This window comes from Cetorhinus maximus, chromosome 13, assembly GCF_964194155.1.
Source record: "Cetorhinus maximus chromosome 13, sCetMax3.hap1.1, whole genome shotgun sequence".
In the NCBI taxonomy this organism is placed as follows: domain Eukaryota; kingdom Metazoa; phylum Chordata; class Chondrichthyes; order Lamniformes; family Cetorhinidae; genus Cetorhinus; species Cetorhinus maximus.
The window spans coordinates 5,319,507-5,340,627 of NC_135891.1; positions in this window are offsets into that span (position 1 = coordinate 5,319,507).

Below are 21,121 nucleotides of genomic sequence, written 5' to 3' on the forward strand. Positions count from 1 at the left end.
TCGAACCTGTAATCTCCGTTGATAATGGAAAGACAAGGGCACCCTGGTGCATATCTCTGTCTCATCCGGGTGGCAGGCAAACACAGTAACAGTGTAATGACTTCAATTAATGACACGTCCTTGTTCTTTCTTTCAGGCTCACCAACAGCCCATTGGGATGAGAAGCCTGAAGGCCCACCACTGACCCCAGAGGACAGCACCCAACAGAACGCACCTGCGTCACACCTCTCTGCCAAGCAGGCACCAGCGCAGATACCAGCACCTCGGTGGGCATTAGATCGGCAGCTAGTATCTCAAGTACATTGGTGAGGGAACTTCACACTCGCTTGAGGTGCAGGCGGAGGGAGAGAGTGCCCAGGACGTCGGCAGTCGGAGGACTGCTGGGGACCAGGAACATGCTCAGTCGGTGGCTGATGATGTGCCTCTGGAGTCGTCTCTGAGGCAGCAGGTGTTGGACATCCAGCAGTGTGTGTGGGAGGATCTGGCGGGGATACATGAGGGAATGCGTGTCATGTTCTCCGTTGTGGAGGAGTCCTTGCGGAGCATGAGCAATGCAATGACCCTCATGGTCGAGTGCAATGCCTCTTCCACAAAGGGGATCCTCCAGGAGCTGAATCAGGGCTTCCTGGGGTTGCGCTCAGACCTGCAAGCCCTCACACTGGCAATGACCTCAGGTGGTCACTGTCAGTATGGGAGATGGATTGGGCACCCAGTATCCCAGCTAGGTGCCCGTTCATCAATGGTGAGCAGGGAGGTCCAGAGTGACCTCATGTTGGCACACGAGCTGCCTGTTGTCTCTGCAGGCTCCTCTCCGGGCGCTCCAGATGAGGACAGCAGTTCCTCCACCCCTTTGCCAGTGATCGTGGCACCTGATGAGGCTGCAGCAACTGAGGTGAAGCCAGCTGTGGAACTGGCCGCTCCCTCCCAGGCGGGGCCTGCACAGGTTCCACAGGCCAGAGGACGCCCGCCAAGGTCACCAAGGCCAAGCAGTGTGAGCAGGCTGTCTCCGATGCCGGTGCCAGTGAGAGGAGAGTGCCTAGACGTAGCAGCCGCAAACGCAAACTTAAAGCACCTTAATCACAACATGGCCTGAGCACAGGTGATATTTGTTTTGCCCACTTTTAATTTAATTCTTAATTGGTGTGATGGAGAACACCTCTGAATTACATTTGTTAACTTTATGGCAGGCACCATATTATTAAATGTGTTTTTGTACAACAAGCCTCTGGGTGCTTCATTAGTTCTGCAGGTGCAGGGTAACCCATGATGTTATGAGTGACTTGTTTCTCATTAAGCTTTATTGAAATGGCACATGTTGTTGACCAAGCAGATGTTCCTGTCAGGGATTGAGTATGGAGCCTGCAGCCCTGGCATGTGGTGGTGGTTGTTCTTATTTGGTAGGCTAGCTGAAGGAGCATTGGATCAAAGCGTCCTGGGTGTCTCTGACTCCCTGGAGGTTGCCCAGGTCTGCTTCTATGCCATCAGCGTTATCCTGACTGTTCTCGCCCTCAGACTCACTACTAGACTCATCGTCTGTTGCCTGAGCAGCTGCGTCAAGATCTTTTTCCTCCAATACCCCCTTTCCTGAGCCAGATTGTGGAGAGCACAGCATGCAACCACTATCAGTGACACATGATCTGGGGGTATTGGAGTGCGCCCCCTGAACGGTCCAGGCATCGGAAGCGCATCTTGAGAAGACCAATGGCTCTCTCCACCACAGCCCTCGTGGACCCATGGCTCCTATTGTATCGCTGCTCAGCCTCTGTTCTTGGATGGCGGAGAGGCGTCATGAGCCACCTTTTGAGGGGATAGCCCTTATCACCCAGCAGCCATCCATCCAGCCAGGCTGGAGCACTGAAGAGCTTCGGCACCTGGGAGTGTCTGAGAATGTAAGTGTCATGGGAGCTGCCTGGGTACCATTCACAAACTTGCAGAATCTGCATCCTATGGTCACACATTATCTGCACGTTCATAGAGTGCAAGCCTTTCCTGTTGACGAAGGCATCCGGCTCACCCGCTGGCGCATTGATGGCCACATGTGTGCAGCCGATTGCACCCTGGACGCGGGGGAACTCAGCAATTGCTGCAAAGCCTCTGGCTCGCTCTGCCTGGCTGGCCTCGTCCATGCGGAAGTGAATGAAAGTCAATGCACGCCTGAACAGAACATCTGTCACCAGCTTGACGCAACTGTGAACAGCTGATTGGGAGACTCCACCCATCAACCCCTGGAAAGTGCCTAAAGTGCATAAAAGTTGAGGGCCACCGTGACCTTCAGCACCACTGGCATGGAGTGTCGATCCACACAGCTGGAGCTGATCTCAGGGCTGATCCTCTGACAGATGGAGGTCACCCTCTCCCTTGAGAGGCGGAGCCTCCTTCGGCATTGCACCTCAGACATATTGAGGTAGCTGCATCGCCGCCTGTAAACCCTGGCAGCAGGATAGTGGCGTCTTCTGCGGCCCTTCCGCCTTCGACTTCCTGTTGGCCCTGCGCCCCTTGTGCCTGCGCCTCTCCTCCTACTGGCTGCTCCCATGGAGGCTGAATAGGGACACCTGGCTTCCTCCGACTTCTGGCCCTCTCTTCCTCCTCAAAGGAGGTGCCTCCAGCGGAGACCACAATCCCCATTCCCAAGGTAAGGGAAGGCTGCCTGATACCTGGAAGGTCCCAAGTGGTATGACTCCTCCAGAGTCCTGAACTGAAGTGTCTTATTTCTGTCAAAGCAGCTCTGAAGCAAAATAAAGATGCCCTGTTCAGACAAGCAAGCAGCAGCAAGTTATAAGCTAAAGTGGAAACTACTCGCATTAGCGAGCCTACTCACCTCACTTATCCCGCCAGTGGATGAGGTTTTTGAAAATGTGGCCTGCCCACCCACCTGTTTAGCCTCTGCAATGGCCTGAAAATCGCACGGGCCACGTAAACTCTGGGACAATTGGTGTCTCAAGGGCCTTAACTGGCCAGTTAATTTAAGGCGGGCGTGCCTCCGTCTTCATCGCGCGCCCGCCTAGTGAAATATCGTGAGGGTGCGCGGTGACGTCGGCATGCTCGGCCAACGTCAATGTACTTCATTTCTCGGTCAGAGGTGTCAGGCGCATACCCGCTCGCCGACCTGAAAATTCTGCCCATAGTCCCCTTGAGGAGTCATTATGGTACATGAGGTAAACAAAGGGTGCCCTTGTGACTTTCAAAGGCAACTGTTTCTAAAGAACAGTAATCTAAAATACCTGGCAGAAGATGGCAATAGGTGATTGCCCCCTCAACACCATAAAAACCTGCTGCATTAGGGTAACATATAAAGAAAAATGCTCTGGGATGAATCTGTCAAAAGGACGCATCTGACAAAGTATGTCCTTTGAACCTGCTGTTGGGATGGTGTTGGTTACAGAATGGTGTCTCTTAAAGAAGCCTTCGTAGTCTTCAATAGGTTAACAGCAAGTATTTATTAACTGCTTGTAACTATATACATATTGTTGTGATCCCAGCTGATGTTACTACTGGACAAGCCAGATCCCAGAGTGGAACCTGGCTTGATAGATCCCAACTTTTATTTTTTTGTTTAGATGTGTGGAGAGTGGCTACTGAACAGAGTCACAGGAGTCAGCTGATGAACTTTTAACAAAAGAATAAAACATTTATTAAAACAGGAAAAGATGAATTATATTACAATACTCCTTCACCCACAACTATATCTTTACAGATATATACAGATTTGTAAGGAGTTACAAATGCTATCTTATACTCTAATGTCCACAGTAAGTACACATTCCATGTAAACCAATAGATAACCTGTGGTCAGACACACACTCTGAAACCAAGTGACAGATGCCATCCAAACAGATTCTATGGATCCCTCATCAACTCACTCTGTCACACTGTGAGCCAACTGGTCTCACTGAACTCCGTCTTTCACACGAGGGTTTCCAATCTCCACTCTCGCAGAACCTGCTTTGGAATCTTCTCCCAAACAACGCTTTCTGTCAGACGCCTTCCACAAGTGTCCACCTCCAGTGTTTTGAACTCTCCTTCTGATCGCCATATGCATTCAAGCTTCCTTCCAGGCACTCTCTTTCAAATGTTCAGCCATGCCAACAGAATGCCACTGCTTCACATGCCCATAATAAACAGTTACAGACCTTCAGCTGTCTTCTTGGATCTTCTGGCTTCTCACAAGCCTATTTTTTGCTTTAAGTCTGTGTCCTGAAGCTTTCCCTTTTTAAACTTGGAGCCTACCTCTGCTCCTCACTCTTAACTTCACTTAACAGGACCTTTTCCAGATTCCTGTTCTTTCCCTTTGACTAGAAGGTCTTCTTGGGGCCTTCCTTCTTCTGTTCCTTGGGGAAACCTGCTTCCTTTGCAGATCCCCCTACTGTGTCCAGACTCTTCTGACACCTGCTTCCACCTTTAGTTTCGAACTTGCTATCTGTCCCTCTCCTATGCTGCTTCTGCTGGCAACTCTTTTCAAATTTAGAGCACACTGACCAACTGAACTCAAACTGCTTTTGGTTTCTTCACCTGTGTGTGTGTGGGGCCTCCCTCTCTGAACCCCTGTTGCTTGGCAACAACGCAGGTTTTTTTTCTACCTTGTTTGTTTTAAATCCCCTTCAAGAGTCGTAAAATCAAATTAAAATGCAGGCATCTCTTAAAGTGAAACTAAAACTCAAGTTGCCCCTTTTATTAACACATCAATACAGAAACACATATTAAACTTAATTCCTAACACCCACAAATACAAATATACTTAAAACTATCTCCAGTTCCTAACGATATATAGTAAAGGGTACAAACAAGGAGCTATCTCTATGTCAAGGTCTTTACACATCTTTACTCAACACCGCACTGACCCTAGGGGCTGAATTTTGCCCTCGTTGGGCGAGCGCGCACCCAACCCGAATAATGATGTCAGGCAAGCGTCCCAACATCTTCGTGCACTCTCGCGATCTTTCACTCAGCGGGCACGCATGGAGCGGCGCCCGCCATTAATTAACAGGCCACTTAAGGCCCTTAACAATGCAATTGTCTGAGATTTCTCGTTGCCCGTGCAATTTTCTGCTCATCACACAGGCAAAATGGGCAGGCGGCCAGCCGACATTTCCTCAAACTTCATCCAAGGGCGGGATTAAAAGGATCAGCAGCATTGCCAGTGAGTTGTGAACAGTTTTGGAGACAGTTTTCAGCTGATTGCTTATTGGTATTTGCCAGCTTCATCTCTGTTCAGGGCTCCAATCTTAGCATTTCCAGGCCTCATTTCAGGACTCATTGCTGTCTGCCAGGCCCCCGGAGGATTCAGACCGTATGAGCCCTTCCAGGTATCAGGCAGCCTTTCTTTACCCTGATAATGGGGATTGTGGTCTTCACTGGGGGTACCTCCTCTGAGGAGGAAGAGTAAGAAGGCTACATGTCTCCATGCAGCTTCCAGGGGAGGGACCTGTGGAAGGAGAGGCGCAGGCACAATAGGCGCAGTCCAAGGCGGAAGGGGTCACAGAAGACACCACTATCCCACTGCCAGGGTTTACAGGCGGTGATGCAGCTACCTCAATATGTCAAAGGTGCAATGCCGAAGGAGGCACCACCTCTCAAGGGAGACTGTCACTTGCATTTACCAGATGATTGGACCTGAGATCAGCTCCAACTGTGTGGGTGGACACCCTGTGCCAGTGGCTCTGAAGGTCACAGTGGCCCTCAACTTCTGTGCCTCCGGCTTTTTCCAGAAGTATGTGGGGTATCTGTGTGGAGTCTCCCAATCAGCTGTCCACAGTTGCATCAAGCTGGTGTCAGCAGCTCTGTTCAGACAGGTACTGACCTTAATTCTGTATCGCATGAACAAGGTCAGCGGGTTGAGTGAGCCAGAGGCTTTGCAGCAATTGCTGGGTTCCCCCACATCCAGGGTGCCATCGACTGCACACGTGGCCATCAAGGCAGCAGCTGGTCAGCTGGGTGCCTTCGTTAACAGGAAGAGATTCCACTCTATGAACGTGCAGATAGTGTGTGACCGCAGGATGCAGATTCTGCAAGTGTGTGCAAGGTACCCTGGCAGCTCCCATGACATTCAGCCCAAGTACCGAGGCTCTTCAGTGCTCCAGCCCAACTGGGTGGATGGCTACTGGGTGTCAAGGGCTATCTGTTGAAGAGGTGGCTCATGACGCCTCTCCGCCACCCAAAAACAGAGGCAGAGAAGTGTTACAATATGAGTCATGGCTCCACAAGGGCGGTGGTAGGTTCTCAAGATGCGCTTCTGATGCCTGAACCGTTCAGGGGGATCACTACAATACCACCCAGAATAGGTGTCACTGATAGTGGTTGCATGCTGCACTCTCCGCAATCTGGCACTGGCAAGGGGGACCCACTGGAGGAAGAGGATCTTGATATAGCTGCACAGGCAACAGATGATGAGCCCAGAGGTAAGTCCAAAGATGAGCACAGTGGGGAGAACACTGAGGGCATGGAGGCAGACCTCGGTAACCTCCATGGAGGCGGGGACGCCTTGATTCAACGCTCCTTCAACTAGGCTGCCAAAGATCAGCTTCAAACGCATGCCAGGGCTGCCTCCTCTATCCCGGATATCTGGAAAAACCCTTTCATTTAAACACAAGAAACACTCAGTACCTGTCAATAAAGTTTAGAGCCACATACGTCCAGCATTACATACTGGTGTGCCCTGCACCAATGAAATAAAAAGGTGAAGCATAGTCTGGCCAAGATGACAAAACCAGATTTATATCATTTTGACAAGTGCAGATTATTTACATCAACCTCTCTGGTCTTAAGTCCCAGACCAGTATACATTAACTAAACATAAATGAACATAAAATCACCCATGCTACATTCTCCCCCATCACTGGCAGCGGCATTGGAGACAGCCTACTGACTCTGCTGTTTTGTTGGCAGTCGTCCACTGACCAGTGGAGCACGTGTTGGCCCCACCTGGGAGGGAGCAGCCAGTGTCATCACACTGTCACTGCGCATGCCAGGCACCCTGGTAAGACAATGGAGATCTGCATCACGGTGCCATTGTCTTCCAGCGATCAATGGGGACGCCAGGCTCGTGGTTCACATCAATGTAGAGACTGCACTAGATTGGTTGCACAATCCGAGAGTCTCACTTCTGTGCACTGCGCTCTTACTGCCTGGCACCCCCGCCTCCCCACACCCAGTTGCACGGGGAGCGCACTAGCTCTCCAGCACAAGGGTGTCCTGCTCGAACCAGGAGAGTAGCAGCAGGTTGGGCGGACCTCTACCTGAATGTGACCTCTCTGCTTGGTTTTGGATTGTCTTCCCCTGAAAGGACAATGGAGCATTGATTAGTCCACTCTGTGCATGCAGCACCATTGCAGCCTGGCCAACCCCAGCTGAGGAGCACCTTGCGGGGCACATCTGAATCATGGCCCTCGAACCGCAAGGCACTCAATCCAAGCAGCCAGGGCTCATCCCATTGGCCAGCTCCGGCGTCATTGACAGTTGGCGCTCAGACTCTAGCACCACTGAGGTGTACGGGGTGGGGGACGGGGGGGAGGTGGAGGTGTGGCCACACCTTAACACTTTTGCACACTTACCCGTGCCAACACGGTACTTACCCTTCCTGAGCGCAGCAGGTCATTGAAGCGCTTCTGGCACTGCACCCATGTGCGCCGTACCACATCATGGCTGCTCACCCAGGCTGCCACCTCCTCCAACAGGATGGCCAGGCACTCATTGGAAAGGCGGGGGGCTGAGTGCCCACCCTACCTGCCCTCCTGCCTGGTGTTTGCTGCTGCACTCGAGTGCATCATCCGAACGGCAGCCAGACATCCTTCCCTGGCAGCCTTTCTGGACCTGCCTGGGCCTTCTTAATACCGGCCGCCGGGTCGCCATTGGATCCGGCAGCTAACAGGCCCTCACCCCTGCTCGACCCTTCCTGGCCACTGACGAGCTGCATTTCACGCTGGGCGGGCTGTAATTGGCCCGCCGAGTGTGAAATCGCGGGCAGCGGTCAGTTTTGCAGCCACTTGCGAGCCCACCTGCCACGCCCACCCGACGAGGTCAAAATTCAGCCCTAGGTCTGGGTCAGGTGCCTCCTTCCATCACTGTGTGGGCAGTGCTGTACTCAGTCCCACATTAACCCTATATGTGTCAGACCCTTATACTACACTTTCCCCCCCACGTCTTTATCCAAAGTTACACTGGTTTACTTCATGTTTTGCACTGCTATCAGTTTCATGCACATACGTTGTTGTTACCACATTATCACTACTACAATATTATCAGTACCCCAAGTCCCCCTTCAAGAATTTGAATTTACAGTTTTGGGCGATCTGGGGGTCTTATAACTCTTCCATATCTCATTCACCACTCTGATTGAGGAATGGCTCTGTTGGTTCTTGCTGTTGGCTTGGAGATTGGCCTGGCATTTGGGTATCTTTCATTCTTTTGTTCCATTGCTTCATGTTAAACTGCAGTTGGTCAGTTCAATGGTTGCATTGATTTGTTGCTGCTGCTACTCTGAATCATTTTTTGCAGGATGGACGAACATTGAATTTGTCTTCATGGTGCTTCTTTCTCCCAGTGGGCCATTTCCATGTCCTCTGTGGCTGAGGAAGAGTGTTCATGTGGCGAGGAAGGTTTAATGGTATGCCCACCTGTTCATTGTTGTCGATGGTGGGATGCTGGCTGCAAGCTGCAGTGTGTGCACGGTGGTTGCTGTGTTGACCAACTGTACCATCATCGTAGTTGGAGGTGGAGGCTTCTCGAACTGCTGATCACTCTCTTGTGCCACTTCCATTGGAGGCATCGTGGTTATATTGTGCATGGTAGGCTTGTCTAAGCACTGGGGGTTTTCTGTGGTCTGCAATGAGAATGGACCAAGCTGTTCCGCAAAGAGAGTTCAAAGCTGAAGTCCGAGTGTGAATATTCTTTAGTGTTTGAGTACTCAGCACCTCGCAGTTCTGGCTGGCCAACTACAGTAGTTATCCTGACATCCTCTGCCATCTGGAGGAGATCCAAGGCTACGCAGGGTATCCCTGCTCAGGAGAGAGAAAGGCTGATTACTGATGACATACATGAGCTCAAAGATCTGTTTTCCGCCATGCGCCAGTGGTTCCAGGTTAGTGTCAGTGACTGAAAGTCAGATTTCTTCTGTCCCATAAGGTGGAGTGACCGTTGTTTGAAGCCAGAGGTCTTTGAGCCATGGCTCCTTGTCTGACAGGACCGTTCACTGAATCTAATTTAAAATTTGTTAGATGCCCATTTACAAGGTTGTCAGCATTCTAAAATGAAGAACCAGAATCCTTGACCTTGCCCAAGAAGTATGGCTATGTATCTTCTGGGTTTTCAGTCTCGACCTCGTGGATTACTTTTGGCTCTTCTGGGCTTTTGACTTGCACAGTTTGCTAAAGCTTTCAATCTGGTTGCAGTGGAAGCATCGGGCTGTACTCACAGGACACTGATCTCTCCTGTGAGGGCACTTCACACTGCAGCACTGGCAAGGTCGCTCTGCTGGGCCGTTCAGGAATTGCTTTCCCTGACTTGGATTGCCCCTAAGTCTTTGCGAACTGATAAACTGGACTGAGAGTTGGCTCCTGTACCATGTTTTATTCTCTCTCCTTAAGATTGAACTGCGCAAGCAACACAGGACAGGCAGTCTAACTCTCTTGTCTAGGGTTAGATATCTTATGCTTCAAAGAAGTCAGAGAGCGAATCATCTGCAATACCTACCACTATTGTCTCTGATGAATTCAGACTTTAAATCTCCATGTTCACACCCCTCTGCCATCTTGTAGAGATCATTTATGAAGGAATAGACAGGATCCTCAGGCAGTTGGACTATCTTATTGAATTCAGCTCTTTCCAATATTTTGCTGGTTCGCAAGTCGAAATAAATGTCAAAAGATTTTAAAACCTCTTCAAATTTGGTGGATAACTCATTAATACCCTGTCTTGCAATGATGTTGACTGCAATTGGCCCAAGAGAGTAAAGAAGTGCGTTCACTTGCACTCTCCTGACTTTTTATCTAAACCAGAAGCGGTGCTGTATCTTAAAAATCTTTTTCTCCAAAGGCCCCAATTTTGTGACTGGCCTGGGCTGTGGGTTAGTCCAAATTGATTTGAGAAGTGTTGAATTGTGATCCATGTTAAAGATTTTTAAAGTATGGGTACAGCTTTAAGAGCTAACAGGCTTTCAAGATGGTGTCACTATTCACTGCGATATATAAGATGTCCTGCGCTTGAAGGTTTCAGCGGGCTCCGCAAAATGGCGGTGGTGTGCTTTTTGAAGGAAAATTTTTAACCATGGCTGCCTGGATCGGCTATCTGCCGACTTCTTTTGTTCAGTGGTTTGCTTTTCCAAGTAACGAGGTCTTCGAATTTAAACGTACTCTTGCTGTTTTCAAAGCTGGAGTTCCAAGGGAGATTCAATGGAGTCTTCTGCTGCAGTCTCCTTCAGTTTCCTTCAGCTTTCAGGCTCTTTTGTCTGGAATATTTTCTGGAGAATTTTCTCAGCATCTTCAACTTTTTGGAGCTTCTCTCAGTTTTTGTTTTTTCTTAGTCTTTCAGCATTGTAGTGGGGCTGAGAATTTTTGGTCCTGAGCTGCCACCATGTTTTTTATAAATTCATTCATGGGATATGGGCTTCATTAGCCTGCACTTATTGCCCATCCCTAATTGCCCTTGTTCAGAGGGCATTTAAAGAGTCAACCACATTGCTGTGAGTCTGGACTCACATGTAGGCCAGACCAGGTAATGATGGCAGATTTCCTTCCCTACAGGACACTAGTGAACCGGATGGGTTTTTATGACAATTGACAATGGTTTCGTGGTCATCATTAGAATTTTTAATTGCAGATTTCTTATTGAATTCAAATTTCACCATCTGCCACAGTGGGATTTGAACCTAGGTCCCCTGAGCATTACCCTAGCTTCTATGTTTCTATCTCCATGTCTAGGTCTTTACATGTTTCTGTTCAACACCACACTGACCCTAGGTCTGGGTCATGTGCCTTTTTTCATCACTGTGTGGGCGGTACTGTACTCAGTCCCACATTAACCCTGCCAGGCCCTTATACTACACCTGTTTACTCATACTGTTCACTGTTCCAAAGTACTCACTTCAACTTTATAATCCTTTGAATGTGTAGTGTGCACAGCCAGAAATGGTATGGCACATGTAGATGCAAGCTACAGTTGAACTGCTGTTGCATTGACATTTTGGTGCTTCAGACAGAAAATAAATGCTAAATCTTATTTGTATTATGCATGTTATGTTTGTGACGCACAAGGTAGGCTACAAGATGGCTACGTGGATGCCATTGATTACTCCTGCGCTTTGTAAGACACAGTATGATAAAATTGGGTAACCACGCCATCATTGCTGTTGCTAAGAGGTGCAGGCATAACTAATGAGAGAGGAAAGAACTTTAATAGCCACTAGCAGTGCAGTTTCTGTGATGGAGGTTGGCTGCCAGCAACCTTACAGCAAATGACATCACACTGTAACTGCCTCAGCATGATCCAAAGCCTGCAAGTGGCAACCAGGGTGAATATCAACCGGATACAGTTTAGTGGAAGCTTAATGACATTACCGGGTCTGGCAAGATGGAATTTGCCATCAACCTCTTTTACTATAATGTACCAGACTACTTACAATTACCTCTCTCCTCACTTTGTCTAAAAGTACTTTCACTGCAAATTATAAATGCCTATTTGTGCAGTAGGGAAAGGATATCCAATGTTATGTAGTTGGGTCCAGATACACATGTGTAAACCAGGGAATGCAGCATACAATTTTACAAAAATACAAGTTCCAATACATACAAAACCCAAGCATTAGGAACACAAATTCAAACGCCTATCCCCCACAAAAAAAAATCAAAACCAGACATACGTACAAGAAGTCAGCTTATTGACACAGAAAGAATTTGGCACAAACAATCCCAAAGATCCATGAACAAAAGCATTTAATTCTCCACACTTTCATGCCAATTTTTACCCCATCTTTCTCTATCATCACCCCATCCTTTCCTGTTCACAGGATTTGAAGTCCTGTCCATATCTTCTTCATTACCTCCACAAATGTGCTTATCTATCAAAATCTCCCATTCTGTCACCAATGCAAACATGATTAAGAATATCTGAGCAAGAACACTCGCTGACTACAGCTTCAGTGCAACTAAGTGTTTGCTAGCAAAATGGGGGCTCCCATGGGCACCCCGTAGTGACATCATGGTACCAAAAGTGGAGAATCAAAATAAGAAGGGTTGAAAAATGTCTTAAAATCTCTATAAAACTTCAAATGGCACAAATCCTAGCAAACATGGAAACCCCTATTTATATAGATGGGTGCATGAATCAATCACGGACTATGCTGGCATAAACAGGAGAAAATTACAAACACGTTGCTTCACTCAAGAACTGAGGGTTCTTGAGCCTGTTCTGCCATTCAATAAGATCATGGCTGGCCTGTATTTTAACTACATGTGCCTACCTTGGCTCCATATCCCTTAATACCTTTGGCTAGCAATAACCTATCAGCAAAAGCAAAATACTGTGGATGTTGGACATCTGAAATAAAAACAGAAAATCCTTGAAACACTCAGCAGGTCTGGCAGCACCTATGGAGAGAGAAACAGAGTTAAGGTTTCAGGTCAATGGCCTTTTATCAGAAGAATCTATTGTTCTTAGATATAACATTATTATTTGTTAATAACTGAATTAGCATCTACGGCTTTTCGCGGGAGAGCGTTCAAAACCTCTGCCACCCTTGACATGAGGAAGTGTTTCCTAACTTCTGAATGACATCCTGTGACAGTGACTGTGATGCTTTATCCTTCTTCATTACTGACCTCTCTGCAACCTTTGACAAGCATGATCGCATCATCCTGCTCCAATGCCTTCCCTCTGTTGTCCCTTTTTGTGCAACTACTCTTACTTGAACATAAGAAATAGGAGTAGATTAGGCCCTTCAGCTCTTTGACTCTGCTGTGCCATTCAGTAACATCATCACTCATCATCTACCTCAACTCCACCTTCCCACGCTATCTACTTACCTCCTAATTCCCTTAGTATCCAAAAATCTATCTTACCTTTCAAATTGTATCCAAAGCACCTCATCAGTAGCCTCTCTTCCTGTCCTGCCACTGTTACTTCAGGAGTCCCCAAGAATCATTCCATGGTCCACTGCTCTTTCTCATCCATAAGCTGCCCTTTGACAATATTCTGTGGAGTAGATACAGAGTCAGCTTTCACATGTACACTGACAACAACCAGCTCTACCTCTGTGCTACCTCTCTCAATCCCTCTATTTCCTCCCTTTTAGCAGGCTAATTGGCCAAAATCGCATCTTGGATGAGCTTGGATGATATTGAAAAACAGAAGCCAATGTTTTTGGCCCCCATGCAGATTGCAAACCCTCCCCACCGATTCCATCCTCTTCCGAAGCCATTGACTTGGGTTTAAACAGACTGTTTGCAGTCTTGCCACATATAAACCACATGGGCTGAATTATATGAGGTACCAGATCCTCCGTCCCACCAACCTGGCTAAAAAAAATCATGGGATAGAGAGAGCCCAGCAAGGGGAATGCTAACTGTCCTGCAGCCCATTGACCATTAACAGGCTGGAGGTGGGATTTCCACCCCTCAGAGACAGGAAGTCCCGCCTCAGAGAACCGCTGGCCAAACAGAAGCTGGCAACTTTCCAGCACTTTGGGCATTGGATCGGGATTTGGGTCAGTGTTTGTGGGTCTCCCCATGTGCCAAGCTGGCAAGGTTGCGAGGGACTGGGCTTTGAGAGGCCAATGGGGGGAGGGCATCCTGGGAGGGGGATGGGGGAAAACCTTGGGGAGAGTGGGGGAAAACCTTAGGGGGCCTTCTGATGGGCTTAGGGTGCACATTAAGGAATGGTTCCTGCCTGCCACCAGCCTATTGCAGGGAAACCTGCCAGGCTGGCTTCTTGATGTGGGCCTCTCCTGCCATCAGTTAAATCCCTCAATTGGCCCACTACCAGTCAGGTCACCTAACATCAACCCTGGCACTGGTAAAATTATGGTAGGGGAAGGAGGCGGTTAGGCTGCAGCTGGACTTATCAAGCCCCCATGCCTTCAAACCCACTGGTGGTGTAGTGTCAAATCCAACCATATAAAACCCATATAATGCTTTTGTTCCATCTCTCCAGTACTTCTCTCATCTCCTTCAGGACCTTCCTTACAAAATATTTTATAATGTTTACAAGGACTTTGGCTACTGCATTCCATTATCTGTTTAGGCTCAGTGTCCATTTTGTTTGATTATGGCTCTGTGAAGAACCATGGGGAATTTTTTTCCACATTAAGTACACCAGATAAATGAAAGTTGTTGATACTTGAAAGGCCAGAGCTAGAGGATCAAATAGTGTTGCCTAAGTCATGAGCAAAATGAAAATAATAACATTTGCGGATGTGAAATCATCAAATCTCCAACCAGAGTAGGCATCCTAATGCGGACTGCTCCACGCTGGCTCCATAGGTAATTATAAATCAGGCTTGTCCAATATTCGGTGCATGGGCCACAATCCAGCCCTGTTATAAATGAACACTTGATGATATGAGTGGGTGTAACTGATGAGTAAATAAATGTATCCTTGTGTTTCTACTGCCATCGGGTATTCACCTGGCTCTCAGTATGTCAGCTAGCATAGAGTGCTGATAGTTCCTCTCACTCTCTCCTCGACTTCTCTTTCTTGCCCTTACTTTCTCCTTCCTTCTACCCTCCCTCATCATTCTCCCCCTTATCTTTTCCCACACCCACCCTTCCGCCATTCCTCCCTTCTCTCTCCCTGCTTCCCTCCCTCTCTCCCACACTACATTTCTCACACACCTTTGCTCCCCCTCTGCTCCTTCTCTCCCTCCCACATTCCCTTCCCATCTTCTCTCCCTCCGCCTCTCACCTTCCCTCCCTCCTCCTCTCTCACCTTCCCTCCCTCTGCCCTCACCTTCCCTCTCACCCCTCCCACCCTCGTCCCTCTCACCTTCGCTCCTACCTACCCCCTCCCTCTCACTTGCCTCCCAATCCTTCCTCTCATCTTCCATCCTTCCCCCTCCCTTTCTCTCACCTTCCCTCCATCCCGCCTCTCATGTTCCCTCCCTCCCACTCCCTCTGCCTCCCTCCCTCTCACCTTCCCTCCCCCTCCCCCTCACCTTCCCTTGCTCCCTGCCCTTCCTTTGCTCTCACCTTCCCTCCTCCCTCCCTCCCACCTTCCCTCCTCTGTCCCCCCAACCACCCTCCTCTTGTTCTATTGCCTTGTTCTATTTGGTCTTAATAATCCCCCACCCCTCCCATTTCTTCACCTTCCTTTATCTACGTGCCCACTTTTCTCACCATGTAAATGCCCTAATATGTTTTCTTTGTGTGGGGAATGCTACAAAAAGAGACTTACAAACATATACTTTTCACAACCCCAGGATTTTTTTTTATTCACTCATGGGATGTGGGCTTCACTGGCAGGGCCAGCATTTATTGCCCATCCCTTGAGAAGGTGGTGGTGAGCTGCCTCCCTGAACTGCTGCAGTCCATGTGGTGTAGATACACCCACAGTGCTGGTAGGGAGGGAGTTCCAGGATTTTAACCCAGTGACAGTGAAGGAACAGTGATATATTTTCAAATCAGGATGGTGAGTGACTTGGAGGGGAACTTCTAGGTGGTAGTGTTCCCATCTATTTGCTGTCCTTGTCCTTCTAGATGGTACTGGTCGTGGGTTTGGAAAGTGCTGTCGAAGGAGCGTAGGTGAATTCCTGCAGTGCGTCTTGTAGATGGTACGCACTGCTGCTACTGTGCGTCGGTGGTGGAGGGAGTGAATGTTTGTGGATGTGGTGCCAATCAATTGGGCTATTTGTCCTGGGTGGTGTCAAGCTTCTTGAGTATTGTAGGAGCTGCCCTCATCCAGGCAAATGGGGAATATTCCATCACACTCCTGACTTGTGTCTTGTAGATGGTGGACAGGCTTTGGGAGTCAGGAGGTGAGTTCCTCGTCGCACGATTCCTAGCCTCTGACCTGCTCTTGTAGCCACAGTATTTATATGGCTAGTCCAGTTCAGTTTCTGGTCAATGGTAACCCCCAGGATGTTGATGGTGGAGGTTTCAGTAATGGTAAGGCCATTGAACATCAAGAGGCGATGGTTGGATTCTCTCTTGTTGGAGATGGTCATTGCCTGACACTTGTGTGGTGCGAATGTTACTTGCCACTTGTCAGCCCAAACCCGGATATTGTCCAGGTCTTGCTGCATTTGGATATAGACTGCTTCAGTGTCTGAGTAGTCACGAATGGTGCTGAACATTGTGCAATCATCAGCAATATCCCCACTTCTGACCTTATGATGGAAGGAAGGTCATTGATGAAGCAGCTGAAGACGGCTGGGCCTAGAATACTACCCTGAGGAACTCCTGCAGTCATGTCCTGGAACTGAGATGACTGACCTCCAGCAACCACAACCATCTTCCTCTGTGCTAGGTATGACTCCAACCAGCAGAGAGTTTTCCCCCTGATTCACATTGACTCCAGTTTTGCTAGGGCTACTTGATGCCACACTCGGTCAAATGCTCACCTCCCTTTGGGAGTTCAGCTCTTTTGTCCATGTTTGAACCAAGGATGTAATGAGGTCAGGAGCTGAGTGGCCTGGTGGAAGCCAAACTGGGCGTCAGTGAGCAGATTATTGCTAAGCAAGTGTCGCTTGATAGCGTTGTTGATGACTCCTTCCATCACTTTACTGATGATGAAAAGTAGACTGATGGGACGGTAATTGGTTGGGTTGGATATGTCCTGCTTTTTGTGTACGGGACATACCAGGGCAATTTTCCACATAGCCAAGTAGATGCCAGTGTTGTAGCTATACTGGAACAGCTTGGCTAGGGGTGCAGCAAGTTCTGGCAAGTTCCAAATTGCTTTACAGCCTTTGAAGCCCTTTTGAAGTATAGGAAATGCAGCAGCCGATTTCTGCACAGCCAGCTCCCACAAACAGTAATGTGGCAATACCAGATAATCTGTTTTAATGCTGTTGATTGAGGGATAAATATTGGCTAGATACTAGGGTATCTACTAGGGATACTCCCCTGTTCTTCTTTGAAACAGCGGCAGGGACCTTATCATCCACTTGAGAGACAGGGCCTCAGTTTAACATCTCATCCAAAAACAAAGGCACGCCCTCTCTCCCTCCTCCTTCATCCCTCCCTCCCAACTTCCCTCCTCTCTCACCCCCATCCTCCTTTCTCCCCTCACCCTTTCCCTTACCACCCTCCTCTTTCCCTCCCACCACCCTCAACTCACCGCCCCACTACCTTTCTCTCTCCCCCTTGTTACGACCAAAATCTGGGCAAGGTCCCCCAATTTGTTATGATCTCAGACAAGATACCCCAAATTGTTAACTTCCAGAATGAGACCCCAAAATTGCTATGGTCCCAGGTGAGGAGGAATGAGCTGGCTCCCCTTCTTTATTCAACCCCCTCAGTTGGTCACAACAAGTATAATTTAAAAAGGATCCCTTCCCTTGGGGACACCTTCTCCCAGTTCAAATGTATTTATGTTTTAGAAGGAGCCAATTTCACCAGTCTTTCTTGAGTCAAAGAAAGAGTAAGTTTATTAGTTACTAAAACTCCAAGGAAAAATAATAAAAACACAACACACATACACACAGATCAGAAATGAGAAGTTGAGTTCAAAAATAAAAGTTTAAAAAAGATATACAAATCAGTCTTTGGCTTATCCATGAGGCATAGCTGGTGAAATGTTATAGACTCATAGACATTGACAGCACAGAAGGAGGCCATTCAGCCCATCACGTCCACGGCAGTCAACAAAGATCTGACGACACTAATCCCATTTTCCAGCACTTGGCCCATAGTCTTGGAGGCTATGGCAACGCAGCATTGTGGCCGTTAAGTTGGGTAATTCCAGTAGAATTGATTTTGGCAGTTGAGCTGTTGGTTTGGAGACACTTGGTTCTGCAGGTTAGCTGAAGTAGCTGTTCTATTTCCTTTTTGACTGTGGCTTTACTGACTTGTGACCTGCCTCCAGCAACAAAGAGGACAGACCTTTACCTGCAAGCTGCAGGGACCAGACAGATAGTGAGGGAATCCTGTCATGAAGCTATTAATGTATATAATATTTTGGAAAATATTTTTCTTTTAAAATAGAGGTTTAGTTTGTGGGCATGTCTTAATTGGATTAAAGCCAAATAGTTTGGGTGTTTTGATATGTAAGGGAGATAGCGTGCATTTGTATTTTTTGAATAGAGCATTCAAGAAGTGGGGTGAAAACTTGACACCTTTCTAGCAGATACCAAGCCATATGTTTATATTACTAATAAAATTGGTGCAATGAAAGGGGTTTCATTATTAAAAGATAAAGTTCAAAGAGACTAGTGAGACAATGAGAATTTGAATTCAATCAGTGGTGGTAGGTATAACTTCAGTAGTTTTCGGGTGTGCAGAGCAGAGGCAATGTAAGATCAAAAGGCAGCTGCAAGCCTCCAATTGGCTCCATCGTGAAAAGAACCTCATTTTGAATTTGTAAGGTGAAAATGTTTTGCCTATTGTGTGGTTAAGTCTATGGGTTGCTGTTGCCTTAATGGAGATTAGTTTAGGAATTTGTTAAAAGTTATGAAAGTAGTAATTTGTAGCCATGTGTATATATATTTTAACCTGTGTAAATTAATAAAATGCTTCATTTAGTTTAATGTAAAACCTTGAGAACTAGTGGTCTGATTCCTGAGTTTAGAGTCGCATCTCAAACATAACACTTAAAATTATTGGTTTTGACAGTTGTTTAAAGTTTCCCTCTGGGATTTTAAAAAATAACTCCACTTTACCAGCTGCATCGGTCATAACAATCCCCCGAGTGCATCTCGCTCACGAACTGCTTTTCGGCCTTGGAAATCAGTGAGAGTGATAGAGTGATGGTTCCTCTGTGGAGGCCGACCAGAGCCAAGGCCACGGCACTGTGGGTGGTCCAGCTCTCGATGGGGGTGGGGGGAGGGGAAGAAGTGAGGAAGGACAATTGTAGGGGATTTGTTAGTGAGAGGAGTAGGCAAGCGCTTCTGCTGCTGTATAGGTGACTCCAAGATGGTATGCTGCAGCCCCGGCACTAGGGTCAAGGATGTCATAGAATGGCTGCAGGGCATTCTGAAGGGGGAGAATGAACAGCCAGATGTTGTGGTCCATGTGGGGACCAATGATATAGGAAGAAAGAGAAATGAGATCCTGCAAGCTGACTTTAGGGATTTAGTTAGGAAATTAAAAAGCAGGACTTCAAAGGTAGTAATCTCTGGATTACTCCCAGTGCCACACAGTAGTGAGTATAGGAACAGAAGGATAGAGCAGATGAGTGTGTGGCTGGAGAGATGGTGTAGGAGGGAGGGCTTTAGATTCCTAGGGCATTGGGACCATTTCTGGGGGAGGTGGGACCTGTACAAGTTGGACTGGTTACATCTGAACAGGATCGGGACCAACATCCTTGCGGGGAGGTTTGCTGATGCAGTTGGGGTGGATTTAAACTAAATTGGCAGGGGGATGGGATCCTGAGAAGTAGTTCAGAGGGGAGAGAAGCTGAGGTGGAATTAGAAGTTAAAACGCTAGCAAGTGAGTCTGGAGGGCAGAGGAAACATAGGCTAGATAAGGAAGAAGTAACTTTAGCAAGGCTAAATGGAATATATTTTAAAGCAAGGAGCCTGTGGAATAAGACAGACAAGCTGAGGACACAGATAGGCATATAGGAGTACGATATCATAGCTATGATTGAGACTTGGCTAAAAGAAGGGCAGGATTGGCAGCTCAACATCCCTGGTTATAGGGTGTTCAGACGAGATAGAGAGGGGGATAGAAGAGGAGGGGGTGGTCGCAATTTTGATCAAGGAATCAATTATAGCAGTGAGGAAGGATGATATCTTCGAAGGATCTTCAAATCAGGCCATATGGGTAGAAGTAAAAAACACAAAAGGGGCAAACATGCTGTTGGGTGTGTATTATAGGCCCCCAAACAGTCAGAGTGAGATAGAGGATCAAATATGTAATCAAATTTCAGAGAAGTGTGAGAATAATAAGGCAGTAATAAGTAGGGGATTTTAACTACCCAAATATTAACTGGGATAGTTTTAGTTTGCAAGGTAGGGAGGGAGCAAAATTCTTAAATTGCATCCAGGAAAACTTTCTTAGCCAGTACGTAGAAAGCCCAACAAGGGAGGAAGCAGTTCTGGACCTAATATTCAGAAATGAGCACGGGCAGGTGGAAGGCATTTCAGTAGGGGAGCATTTTGGAGATAGTGACCATAACTCAGTTGGAACTAGGATAGTTATGGAAAAGGATAAAGTTGGGCCAGGAATAAAAGTTCTAAACTGAGGAAAGGCTAATTTTACTAAGATGAGATATAATTTGTCCCAAGTGGCTGGGAGCAGCTACTTTCAGATAAAACTGTGTCAGAGCAGTGGGAGGCATTCAAGGAGGAAATAGCGACAGTACAGGTCAAGTATGTTCCCGTAAAGACAAAGTGGGGGACCAGGTCCAAAGAACCTTGGATGTCAAGGAACATAAAGGTTAAGATTAAGGAAAAAAGAGAAGCTTATAGCAGATACCTAGGGCTCAAAACAGCAGAGTCCCTAGAGGAGTATAAAAAGTGTAGGCGGAACTTAAAAAGGAAATTAGGAAAGCTAAGGGAGTGCATGAGAAAGCATTGGTGGGTAGAATAAAGGAAAACCCAAAGGGGTTTTTTAAATATATAAAGAGCAAGAGAATAACTAGGGAAAGTGTAGGGCCAATTAGGGACCATAGAGGTAATCTGTGTGTGGACCTGGAAGATGTGGGTACAATCCTCAATGAATACTTTGCGTTGGTCTTCGTAATGGAAAAGGATGACGCAGGTATAGACATCAGGGTAGAGGACTGTGAAATGTTAGAGGAAATTAACATGGAGGGAGAGGAGGCACTAGCAGATTTAGTGGTCTTAAAAGTGGATAAACCCGCAGGCCTGGATGAGATATATCCCAGGCTGTTGAGGGAGGCAAGGGAAGAAATATCAGAGACCCTGGCAGCAGTTTTGAAATCATTCTGGCCACAGGTGATGTGCCAGAGGACTGGATGACTGCTAACGCTGTCCCATTATTAAAAAGGGACAAAGGGATAGACCAGGAAATTACAG